We start from the raw sequence: 13171 nt of genomic DNA, 5'->3' as shown, positions 1-13171 counted from the left end.
GTGGGTAAGCAATTAATTAATAAGTGGGTTTCCTTGGACCACTGCATGATGTGAAGACTTGGTTTTCACCACTCCCGCAAATTTCTCAGTCACCTGAGAAAACCATGACTGGCCAGGAGAAGTCTTGTCCCTTTTCTTTGGAGCTAACCTCTCATGCGATATCTTCACTTTTATCCTGACAAATTCTGTTGCTGCAGCTGAACTGAGGAAAAGCATCAGATCAGCCTCTTACCTTATACTGAACACAGACCAATCTCCTACAACTGAGCAACCTTGGTATCTTTCAGCCGAGACCCAGGTCTTCCTCAATATCTTTGAATCAAACTTTGAATCCGTCCCCTCCTCTAGAACCTTTCCACTGGGTGGGTATTCCCCTGGTATCTTTCAGCTGAGCCCCACTTAGTGTCTAGATGCTGAGTGGATCTGCCCCAGTAAATCCTCTCCTTCAGTTTCCACATTTTAATAGACTGCTATTTGTTAACCTGTCCTTTTCTTTGCAATGAACTTGTTCTCTATTCGAATGCATTTTAGAGAGGAAAAGGGAAAAGGAAAGGCCATTTGAGAGGCAAATTGGGCAGTTGCTAAACTCCCAGGGAAGTTAGTTAATGGATGGTCTTTTATATTTTGTGTTTTTCTCTTACACCTCAGCCAAGCAACTCGAAGAAAGAACTCTTGTGATTTACCCAAGAGAATCCAGACGGGTTGCAAATTGAGGCAGGCTTTGGGGAAGGGCTGAGAGGAGACATTCAGTTTATTCTTTGTGTTATTGTTTTAATTTGGAAAAATTAAGGATGTGCTGCAGTGAAGGAGAGAATAAGGCTGGCCTCCCTGGTGGCTCAGAGTATAAAGAGTGTGCCTGCAATGCAGGTAGACCCAGGTTTGATCCCTGGGTTGGGAAGATCCCCTGAAGGAGGGAATGGCTACCCACTCTAGTATTCTTGCCTGGAGAATTCCATAGACAGGAGCCTGGCAGGCCACAGTCCATGAGGTCGTAAAGAGTTGGACATGACTGAGCAAACAATTTTTTTTGTTTCTTTTTCACTGAGTGGAGTTGAACCATGTTCTCCCTGGTGAAGAGTGCTGGTTCCAGCTGCTAGCCGGAGGAAGCCTTGCGATGTCTCCAGCAGGAGACAGCGGCTTTCAGTCACCATGAACTAGACAGGATGCCTGGGGCTTTGCAACTGTAGTCTTAAGAATGTAAAGATTCCTCTCCAAGCCAAGAAAGAAAGGAAAGTTTCAGTTAAACTGTGTTTACTGAGAGTTAGATATTAGAGGAAGAAAGCACTAACTCTGTACTTTGGATTTTGAATTCTCTTAAAATTAAGATTTAATAGGCATAGCACGCTGTTTATGAGTGACAATGAGGAAACTTTTAGTGGTTTTTAGTATTCTAATAAAGGGTAATTCTAACAGAAATTTTCTTAAAAATAGAAAAATGTAATTAAATCAGTCTTGGTCTCTCTGTATTATTGAAGTCTAATTACACCGTCTTGCCCCTGAGAAGAGGCAACTGAAATATAATAGTAGTGTTTGGGACACAGCTGCCACAAAACGAAGCACGCCTGCTGTGATTTCTGTGTCTTATGTCTATGTGGACAGTGGCAGCTGGTTCCAGAATTGTCTCCCGGTGCTGTTTCCTGGGCAACCAGCCCCAAGGTGGACCATTGCCCTCTTTGATCTCAGAGGTCATAAGCCTTGGAAGGACTGGCCCTCCTGCAAATACAAACTTGTAAACTAGGAGTGTGCCAGGCCTTAGAGCATGCTGTGAACTCAAGTCTTTTCCTTCCTCAAACTTGCTCCTCAGGATCATTCCTTTTTACTTTGAATCTTTTACTTCAGTGTGGTTTTTTCTTGGGAGGAGGTCACCAGTAGTAAAAACACAAGAGTTTGAGTATTTCTCTACCAGAATTATTGAGAATAAGCAAAAGGTACCATCCTCTGTCCCACCTCCCCCAGTATTCTTCTGAGTATCACTGGGTTAATGTCTACAAAGATCGTTGCCCTACTATACTCGTTATCATTGAAAGTTTAGAGCCACGGCCATCGAAGTGTAATTTGGGTAATTTTTTTTCTGCTTTAGTGTGCAAGGTGAACATAGTTAACTCTCTTACTCACTAGTCTTAGAGAGAACTCACATTGTATCTGCTTAGCATGTGTCCACTGTCATCAAGCCTGCTGCTTTTACTATGCTTCCCCTGTGCTAGATCCCATATAAAGACAATCGCTGGAGAGCTCTCAGCTGCTTTAGCAGTTATCTCATCTATAAAAAGACTCCATCCAGACCTATTTTTATTTCCTGTCCACAAGCCAGTGGCAAACAAGACACTTCCCCCCATCTCACAGAAGGAAGACACATTCATAACCTTTGCTTAGGGCATATCAAAAACAACTTGAAACTGGAAAATAGTGAAATAATCATTAAATGATTTGGAATTGAAAAGCCACATTTGGTTGCTTTCATCATTAAACCCAAACTGTCCTGTGTCTTGGGCATTCGATGCTCTTGATTTGGGACCCTTTCCTACTTCCTCGCATTGTGCTCTTGGACAAACTTGTGGCTTTTGTCACAAGACAATTTTCTGACCTTGGACAAGTTAAATATATAACCTGTTTGGGCCCAGTGTCTGCATTTGATTAGTTGGTGATGCTGACCCCTCCCCCCTGGTAGGGTTCTTTTGGGACTAAATGTGAAGGCATTTCATGATGTGTGACAGTCATAGTTATTGTCGTCAGCACATTATTTTGTATTTATCACTGAGGATGCAAGAAGGCCTTGTCACATAGTCTGATAACAGCTTTTCTAGGTATTTTATTTCCTCTCCCTCTCAAGGAACGGAATACCAAATTCCTGTTTTGAAGAGTGTTCCTTTTTTGGCCCCAGCTCTTTGTTTTTTCAAAAATTTTTTTTTCTTTTATTTTTATTAGTTGGAGGCTAATTACTTTACAATATTGTAGTGGTTTTTGCCATACATTGACATGAATCAGCCATGGATTTACATGTGTTCCCCATCCTGATCCCCCCTTCCACCTCCCTCTCCATCCCATCTCTCTGGATCTTCCCAGTGCACCAGCCCTGAGCTCTTGTCTCATGCATCCCACCTGGACTGGCAATCTGTTTCACACTTGATAATATACATGTTTCAATGCTATTCTCTCAGATCATCCCACCCTCGCCTTCTCCCATATAGTCCAAAAGTCTGTTCTATACATCTGTGTCTCTTTTTCTGTCTTACATATAGGGTTATCATTACCATCTGTTTAAATTCCATATATATGCGTTAGTATACTGTATTGATATTTATCTTTCTGGCTTACTTCACTCTGTATAATGGGCTCCAGTTTCATCCATCTCATTAGAACTGATTCAAATGAATTCTTTTTAATGGCTGAGTAATATTCCATTGTGTACATGCACCACAGCTTCCTTATCCATTCGTCTGCTGATGTGGCCCCAGCTCTTTGAAAGTACTTATTACAGCATTAGATATTCATGCAGGTCTGGCATGTCATTTGAAGGTGACATTCTCATAGGTTCTGGTGGTCACTTGCCTTCTGCATCTGTGGCTTTCTCTGAGGGACACCTTGTTCTTTTCAAGTCCCCCATACAGAGTGGCTAAAACAAAGTAACATATCAGAAATGTATACCTTGTGAAATTTAAGCATTACTTTTGAAACTTCTCCTTTGAGGTACAGAAGGATGAGTAGACCTACTTTACAAGCAAAAGAATCATTTAACTTTTTAGTAATTCAGAAGAAAAACTTTAGGGAATTTGAATTACTTGGTTCTTTTTCCTTTAATGATTCATGGGCAGGGATAACACAGTATATTCTGTATCTCATGACAATGACTTCTTTTCTGTGAACATTTTCCTTTTTGTTTTCGGTATCTCTAGCCCTGCATACAAGCTGTAAAGAAGAACTACTTTGCATCACCTACTAACTGTTTAACTTTAGGCACTCTGCTTTGAGACTCAATATCCTTCCCTGTCTACAGGCCGATAAGATAGGCTATCTTCAGAGCAATTGGAAGATCAAATGAAGTGACGCCTCAGTAACTTAGTCGAGCTTGTTAGAAGGTGGGAAAGAACCCACCTGTCAATGCAGGAGACATGGGTTCAATCCCTGGGTTGGGAAGATCCCCTAGAGAAAGAAATGGCAACCTACTGCCATATTCTTGCCTGGAGAATCCAATGGACAGAGGAGCCTGATGGGCTGCAGTCCATGAGGTCAGAACAGTCAGACATGACTTAGCAACTGAATAATAACAACAGACTAAACCTACTAGTTTGGTAATTATCTTTATTTTAAAGGTGTTTTTGTATCTGTAGAAAGGAAATTCAAACTGCCTTGCCTTCTCCCCTCTGCTCTGCTCCCACTTTCTGTATCTTACTCCCAGCAGCACACACATCCTGGACAACATGAAGGAAGGCCCTTTTCTGCTATTTATATCACAAAACAGCTTCCGTTTCCTCCAGTCTCTGGAGACCTTGCAGATTGATTCCACACAACCACGCAGCCAGTCAAATAGTCGTACCATCTTAGACACGTGAACATCTTTCTGAAATAGTATCTTCTTGCTATCTCTGACTACTTGCTTCTCTCTTCCTAAAGCATTTTATTTTGGTTCAGACGCAGAGATTCTTAGACTCTCAGAAAAACCCTTGATCCAATAGGCAAAACTAACATGTGGTATTTGAAGTCATCACAGTGGTGACCTTTGGGGGAGAGTGGTGGTTACATGTATGTGTTCACTTCAGGAAAATTAATCCACTCGAGATTTCTCTGCTTTTCTTGGAGTAGGAAATGGCAAGCCACTTCGGTATTCTTGCCTGGAAAATTCCATGGACAGAGGAACCTGGTGGGCTATCGTGCATGGGCTCGCAAAGAGTCAGATATGACTGAGCGCGCGCGCACACACACACACACACACACACACACACGATTTCTGTACGCTTTTCTTTGTGCGTACATTAATACAAATGTTTATTTTTTAAAAGGTAATTTTCCCCCTCTTTTTGCAGATGCTGTAATTCACATGTATATATTCACATATATATTTTCAAAGGGTTATATTTCATTTTTAGTTGAGAAAGTCTTTCATGAATGTCAGTGAGGAAGCATTTCTAAACTTTAAGATGATGTGGGTTTAAGTCTATTTATAAACTTTGACCATGTGTGCATGCTTAGTTGCTCATTTGTGTCCGACTCTTTGCGACCCCCTGGACTGCAGCCTGCCAGGCTCCTCTGTCCGTGGGATTTTCCAGGCAAGAATCCTGGAGTGGGTTGCCATTTTCTACTCCAGGGTATCTTCCTGACCCAGTGATCAAACCTGTGCCTCCTTCATCTTCTCCTGCATTGCAGGTGGATTCTTTACCACTGAGCCACCCATAAACATATTTACATGGTCTATAGTTTCACTTGATATGCTCTTTTTAAAAATTCATTTTATATAAATATAGCTGATTTGCAATGTTGTATTAATTTCTGCTGTCCAGCAAAGTGATTCAGTTATACATACATATATTCATTTTCATATTCTTTTCCACTATGGTTTATCACAGGATACTGAAAATAAACATGTTGCTACCTTTTTCACTCCAGAGTTACAATTCTTATGTTTTGAAAATATACTTTATTGCTTCTTTATCTTTCTCACTGTTGTCAGTTAGCTGTTACTTAGCTGAATGGTGATAAGATAATTTATAAAATATTAATATATGAGTCTAAAACTCTTGTGAGACCTTCCCTGGTAGTCCAGTGGTTAAGAATCCACCTGCAAATGCAGAGGACATGGGTTTGACCCCTGGTCCAGGAAGATCCCACGTGCCATGGGGCAACGAAACCTGTGTTTCACAACTGCTGAGTTCACGCACCACAACTACAGAAGCCCACGCACTCTGGAGCCCACGCTCCACAAGAGAAGCCCCCACAGTGAGAAGGCTGTGCCCGGCAACTAGGGAGTAGCCCCCCCCACCCCTCCCCCCTGCCCTGCGCAGCAACAAAGACCCAGTGCAGCCAAAAGTAAAACAAATAAATAAATAAGTTTAAAAAGTGAAAAGAAAACTCATGTGATACCTTTAGATGCACTTGGATGCAATTTTTTATTGGCATTGACTTTACCTGCTTGCTTCTGCATGGCTTTGTATTGTAGTTTACTCTGAGTACCATTCCAGCTGGAAATTAGCTGGCAAGTGCAGAAGAATGGTTTTTGCTATGGCGAGGGGACAAGAAGTAAATAGTCACCTTGGATTTTAGCAGTTTTTTTTTTTTTCCCCTTATAAGCAGCTCATTACCAGAAGAATGCACTTTAATTTACTTCCTATTTTCTTCTAGATTGGAAGACTGATAAAGAGAAATAAGATGATTCAGGTAAATGGAATTAATTTCTTTATGTACCTTTTATGTTTAGTTTACATTTCTCATGTTTTCCCACTGAGAAGAACAAAACAATTTTTGTGGTCAACTTCAATGTATAAGGCATGTTTTAGGGATATAGAAGTATTAGTCAAGTACATACTTATGCCATTTAATTAATTTACTTGCACATGTGTATTTAATAAGAACATATTTATATGAAACATAATTTTACGAGTAATACTTTTTCCTACTTCAGAATAACTTCCTTCCAATTCTTTACATACCGTATTTGATGTCAATGTCTTTATTATTAGAGTCATCTTTGAAGCATCCAGTACTACTTTCCAAGTATGTTATCATTTTACTTGTTGGTGATATAGCACTTTTGGAATTCATGTATGGTGCTGTGATTGGAAATTTTGTTCCAAGTCTCACAAGGATCTATTTGCATAATGTTGGAACAGTTGCTATTTTCATTCTTTCTGTATAGATGAACATTGGAGATCTCCACTGTGCAATAGTTTGTAGATTTGCTCTGTTAAATATTCTTGCTTTCCTTCTTCCCTCTCTTCCTTCCATCCATTTATTCATTTATTTTACTTATTTTGCTGTAATTGCATGTACATTGTTGAAAACTAAAATAGTGCAGCTGTACCTGTTCTTATATCCCCATTGCTCCTTTATCCAAAGATAGTATTTTTCAGCTCTTTTAGTTATATTTTCTGATACTCACCTTCCAATTTCTAAATGGCATGATGTATGCTTTAAGTGGAGGCACTGGATTTTTTTTAAATTTTAGACTGACACACTTGTCCTCCTGAGGACTTGCCTCTCATACACAGTTCTTTACCTTCAGTGCTCATCTACACTTCTTGCCTCATGCAGTCAGGTCACAGTCCGTGCTTAAATACATATTTAATGTTTGCTTTATTGTGACAGTATTTTTTTTTTAATGACTGAATTTTTTGAGACTTATGTAGCTGTGTCTCAGGCCATTTTGTTTTCTAGTTGGTTGTGTGTGAACTGTTTGATTCTCTGGAAAATGTTTGACTCTTCTTTATCCCCAGAATTCTGAAATCCATATTGGAACCTATGTCATACAGTTTATCGATGTACACGATCCTTTCAATTCAAAAACTCATGTCCTCTAATTTAGACATTTTTCTTTTACTGTTTCTTTGATAATTTCCTTTCCTCCACCCTTTTCTCTATTTTCTGTGTTTGTTAGTCAGATATTTGGACTTATTGGCTTAATTTTCTAATTTTCTTATGTATATTTCTTAGCTATCTTCTAACTTTGTGTTTTTTTTCCCCCCAAGAGGTTTTCTTAGTACGTTTTGAACTTTAATTTCTGCCAGCATATTTTTCATTTCAAATTTAATTTTTCATTGGCCTCTGAATATTTCATTCAAAAATGGGATCCTGCTCTTATTTCATCGAAATAATGTTTTCTCTTTTCACTTGAGAATATGAATTGAATTATTTTGCTGTTGCATAGTTTTTGCCTGCTCTTCATAATTTTCTTTTTTTAATCAGCTTGATTTGTGTTTCCTCTTTTTATCAGCTTGTTTTGGCCCCTGATTTTAATGGTAGAGGCTTTTCCCTAATGGTGAGACTTTAATAGCCTGTTCATATTTGGGAGTGAGACTATAAAAAATGGACAGGAAACTTGTTTACCTAGTGGGCTTTACTATAGGTTTTTGGGGTAGGAACCCAGATGTTTGAGCTGCTGACTCCTAGATATCAGAATCTGCAAATCTTTTTTTCTTGGATCTTTCTATTTCTCCAAAAGGTCCTCCTTTGTTCACCTTTTTCTGGGGTAAAAGCCTGCCTGTGAGGGTTTGGGTGAGCCACATGGGGGAGGGGGCAAGAGGTCTCACCACCCAAGCCTATAAACACTGAGCTCTTGATGTGTCTATTCTGGCCCTCTAAGTCTGAAATCTTGCTATATCATTTTCTCCAGAGAGTAAACTACTTTCCGTCATGGAAGTAGGGACGGTTGGTCTGGCTCTACCAGTTGGGGAGAAGACCTGGGGTATTAACTACGTTTTTTGGTTATTGTTTAAAATAACACAAGTTTATTACCTTGAAGTTCTGTAGGTCAGAAGTCTGGCACGGGTCTTACTGGAGCAAAGTCAAGGTTGTCTACAGGACTACATTCCTTTCTAGAGGAGAGTCCATTCCCTTGCTTTCTCGCAGTTTCTAGAGGCTGGCCGCATTCCTTGGCTCTCGGCCCACCCCCACCCCCTCCTTTAAAGGAGCAGTGCAGGTCAGATACATCTCATGTTGCGTTTCTTTGAGCTTCTCTTCTGCTTCCCTCTTTCATTTTTGAGGACTCTGATGATTATGTTGCCCTGGAGGAGGGCATAGCAACACACTCAGTATTCTTGCCTGGAGAATCCCCATGGACAGAGCAGCCTGGTGGGCTATAGTCCATGGGGTTGCAAAGAGTCAGAAATGACTGAGTGACTAAGCACACAGCACGTGATTACACTGAACCCATCTAAATAAATCAGGATACTCTCCTTAATTTTTTTATTGGGGTAAAAATAATAATTTAAAATATACTATCTTAACCTTTTCAATGTGTAATATAGTAGTGTTAAGTGTATTCACATAGTTAGGCAACAGGTCTCTGTAATTTTTTCTTCTTGGAAAACTGAAACTCTATACCCTTTTAATCAACTCTCCTTGCCCTAGCCTCTAGCAACCACTGTTCTATTTTCTGTTTAAAGAGTTGGACTTCTTCAGTTGCCTCATATAAGTGGAATCTTACAGGATTTACTTTTGTCATTGGCTTATTTTATTTAGTGTAGTACCCTCAATCAAGGTTTATCCTTGTAGCATATGACAGTATTTCATTTTTTTTTTTTAAGAGTAAAATTTTACCTTTTGAACTTTTTATTGTGTATTGGAGTAGAGCCGGTTAACAATGCTGGGATAGTTTCAGGTGAATAGTGAAGGGACTCAGCCATACATGAACATGTATCCTTTCTCCCTCAAACCCCGCTCCCAGCTAGGCTGCTGCATTAACATTTAGCAGAGTTCCATATGTTAAAAAAAAGAAGTAAATAATATTTTATTATATTTACATACCACATCTTCTTTATCCATGCATCTGTTGCCTCCTGGTTATTGTAAATAAAGCTATAGTGAGCAAGCTTGTGCGAATACCTCTTTGAGATCCCACTTTCAGTTTTGGGCCTGGGGTAATAGCCCTGGAAGTGGGACTGTTGGGTCATGGGGTAGTTCAGTTTTAATTCTTTGAAGGTTCTGCACTTCATGCTGTTTCCCATAAAGGGGCTGCATTATTTTACACTCCTACCAGCAGTGCACAAAGTGTTCCCTTTTCTCCATGCCAACACTGGTTATTTGGGTCTTGATTGTGGTCATCCTCACAGGTGTGAGATGGTATCTTATCTGGTTTTGATTTTCATTTCCCTCATGGTTAATGATGTTGAGGATACTATCATATGCTTGTTGACTGTCTGTACATCTTCTTTGGAGAAATGTCTCTTCAGGTTTTGTGCCCATTTTTTATTTGGGTTATTTGGCTTTTCGTATTGAGTTGTAGAAATTCTTTCTACATTATGGGCATGAATTTCTTATCACAAATATAATTTGCAAATATTTTCTTCTGCTTCATTGGTTTCCTTTGCTTCACAGAGGTTTTTATGTTTGATACAGTCTCATTTGTCTCTTTTGAAAGTTTTTGTTGCCTATGCTTTTGGTGTATAGTCAAGAAATCATTGCCAAATCCAGTGTCATGAAATTTTTGCCCCATGTTTTCTTCTAGGAGGTTTATAGTTTCAAGTCTTACACTTAGGGTTTTAATCCAATTTGAGTTCATTTTTATTTAAAGTATAAAGTAAGGGTCCAACTGCCTTTTATACAGTCTGTCAGTCTACCTCCCTCTTCTCAGCTCCTTCCTCTCTTCTCCCAGGAACCAGAAGCTCCATTTCCTGAGCCTTTCTGGAGCAATCAGGGGTATTTTTGTTTGCTTCTAAGGCAGTGAGCTTGTGGCCTGCCTTCTTCTGCTCTACTCTGTTCAACAGTCATCTCTGCCTTCAGCTTACAGAATGCCATTGTGGCCTTCAGCTTACAGAATGCCACTGATGTCTGTTGTCCTCACTAATTTTCTGTTCTCTTTGTCCTTATGGATTTATATCTTTTGTCCTCTTTGCTCTAATTTTAATGGGATTCAGAAGGAAGTAGAGATAAAAGACCTATTCCACTGGGCATCCATAATCCCCACATCCATGTTGCTCTTGAAAGTGATATTTAAAAGGCTTTAAAAAAAATGATAATTCACATTTGCTATTGTTAGATCCTACCTCTGAAAATAATTGTTCAATCTGTTTCTTTGATTCTTTTTATTAACCACTTTCTGTCAAATGACCTATAAGCATCCAAGGATAGCATTAATTAAAATTATTTTCCCAAACATTATTTCATTACTCAAAGTAAACAGATTTTTTTCATAAGACTTAGTGAGGTCTTGAATATAAGGTGACACCCTATTTCCTGAGGTTTACTTTTTTTAGGTGCGGGAGAGCCCTTGATTTACCTTTAGGTGTTTACACTCTATTTTGGTCAAAAGATGATGTTCTTCGGAATTCCCTGGCAGTCTAATGGTTAGGACTTTATGCTTTCACTGCCGAGGGTGTGGGTTCAATCCCTGGTTGAAAAAGTAAGATCTTGCAAGCCATTTGGCATACCCCTCCCTCCCCCTCCAAAATAGAAGATGATAATGTTCTTTTGTATAAATATATTTTTCTCTGAAGCTTTAATTGAACAGTTTAAAGGTAATGGCAAGAGAGTCTTTTTTGTTTGTTTTTAGTTAGTTTGTGACAGCTTTCTTTTGACTGTATTTGATTATTTACAAAGGTGGCGCTATTTCTTACAGATAGGATAAAGATTGGTTAAAATGGGAGATTGCTTAGTGTAACTAGGTCCTTAGGGACTATCACAGAATTAAGCCTGCTAGTTGGCTTAAGATAGCAACCCAGTTTGGTCCATGTAAATCCCTAGGGTTTTTATCCTGGGGGTCCAGGGATAGGCTTCAAAGAGTTCAAGATCCTCCTGAAATTTGAGTGGTGATATCCCCTGGAAAAGGGAGTGGCAAGCCACTCCAGTATTGTTGCCTGGAGAATTCCATGGACAGAGGAGCCTGGTGGGTTACAATCCATGGTGTCGCAAAGCGTTGGACCTGACTGGGCAACTGACACTTTCACTTCAGAACAGGCTTGGTTTCAGCAGATATCCTATGATGCAGGGCTTATGTGATCCTGAAAAGAGTTGAAAACCCACATCTAATAGACTAACCTAAAGAAAAGAAATAGAATGTTACTGATTAAATCTAACATGATCAAAATAGATGCCATTGGATTCCACATTCTTTCATATGTAAGTACAAATCACCATCAGTGAGGGACTAAATGAACAACTTTCTTAGTATTTGTTGGATGCAAAACATTATCTCCAGCTTCCTGATTATGTACCCACCCATTTATACATATGTAAGTATAAAAAGTATCATTTATGAGGGTAATGTTTTAGCCTGGAGGAAAACACCTTTTTATCAACCAACTATTAAAGTGGGTAATTTAGTAATTGCCCTTTGTTTTCATAGTGAAACTGCTAAAATTTGTGAATATCAGTTATTTGTTGACAATTGAAGATAACAGATAATATATAGAAGAAGAGATGCCTCTATTATAGAGGCGTAGATAGAGGATTACAGACTTTAGTCTTCAGTTAAAAAAAGATGGGATAGGTTTTATGTTATGCATATTTTATGACAATTTTTATAAAAAGCTTGAAAGAAAGAGATAAAGAAACGAAAAGATGGGAATGAGAAAATATGGGGGTGGGGAAGGTCAGTTGTGAATTTTTTGTCTCCAGCCTGATACTTTAAAACTTATTTATGCTCTTGTTTACAGTGAAGTGTATTCATTGGTAAGATCTCTTTCCACATAGGAATTCCATTTTCAAGGTGATTAAGCTTAAATTGCTCTTCTCTTCTAGGTACACCATTAAGTTCTTTGGAATACACAAAAGTATCTGACAAGAGAGCTTATGAAATAGAAGACAAGATTCTGCCTCAGGAAGTGTACATGAGAATAATTTTAAAGGAACCCAGCGATAAATGCAAAACAGTAGCTGTTGGAGGTATGTCATGACTTAGAGCTTGCATTGAGCCTGGTGTGGCACACTCTGCCGTAGGAAGTCAAGTGGAGCTGTTCTCTGGGAACCTTCAGAGAGCAGGACCTCAGTCTCTGGCCTCACACACACTAGTGGCTGTTGTTCTCTGAACTTGGCTTTGTAATGGGATGAGTTCAGTCAGTCAGTCAGTTAAGTCGCTCATTCGTGTCCGACTCTTTGCGATCCCGTGAACCGCAGCACGCCAGGCCTCCCTGTCCATCACAAACTCCCGGAGTTTACTCAGACTCATGCCCATCAAGTCGGTGATGCCATCCAGCCATCTCATCCTCTGTCGCCCCCTTCTCCTCCTGCCCCCAATCCCTCCCAGCATCAGGGTCTTTTCCAACGAGTCAACTCTTCACATGATGTGGTCATAGTATTGGAGTTTCAGCTTCAGCATCAGTCCTTCCAATGAACACCCAGGACTGATCTCCTTCAGGATGGACTGCTTGGATCTCATGGCAGTCCAAGGGACTCTCAAGAGTCTTCTCCAACACCACAGGTCAAAAGCATCAATTTTTCGGTGCTCAGCTTTCTTCACAGTCCAACTCTCACATCCATACATGACCACTGGAAAAACCATAGCCTTGACCAGATGGACCTTTGTTGG

At 39.7% G+C, this 13171-nt stretch overlaps 1 protein-coding gene across 13 annotated transcripts in view; it reads left to right on the top strand.

Annotated features, from left to right (window-relative positions):
* SGMS1 (sphingomyelin synthase 1) overlaps positions 1-13171 on the top strand; it is a 331989-nt gene that overhangs the window by 148948 nt on the left and 169870 nt on the right. For 7 of the 13 annotated variants that reach the window (XM_061162095.1, XM_061162099.1, XM_061162087.1 and 4 more), the window contains 2 exons: positions 6334-6369; positions 12385-12528. The exons of 1 other annotated variant lie outside the window; for it this stretch is intronic. The gene's annotated coding sequence lies outside the window, so the exon portion shown is untranslated. The remainder of the gene's footprint in view (positions 1-6333; positions 6370-12384; positions 12529-13171) is intronic. 5 more of the 13 variants (XM_061162092.1, XM_061162093.1, XM_061162094.1 and 2 more) reach the window with 2 other exon arrangements.

This window comes from Dama dama, chromosome 15 (assembly GCF_033118175.1).
Source record: "Dama dama isolate Ldn47 chromosome 15, ASM3311817v1, whole genome shotgun sequence".
Classification (NCBI taxonomy): Eukaryota; Metazoa; Chordata; class Mammalia; order Artiodactyla; family Cervidae; genus Dama; species Dama dama.
Note: the sequence above shows the minus strand (reverse complement) of the source record. Positions and strands in the feature narration are given on the sequence as shown.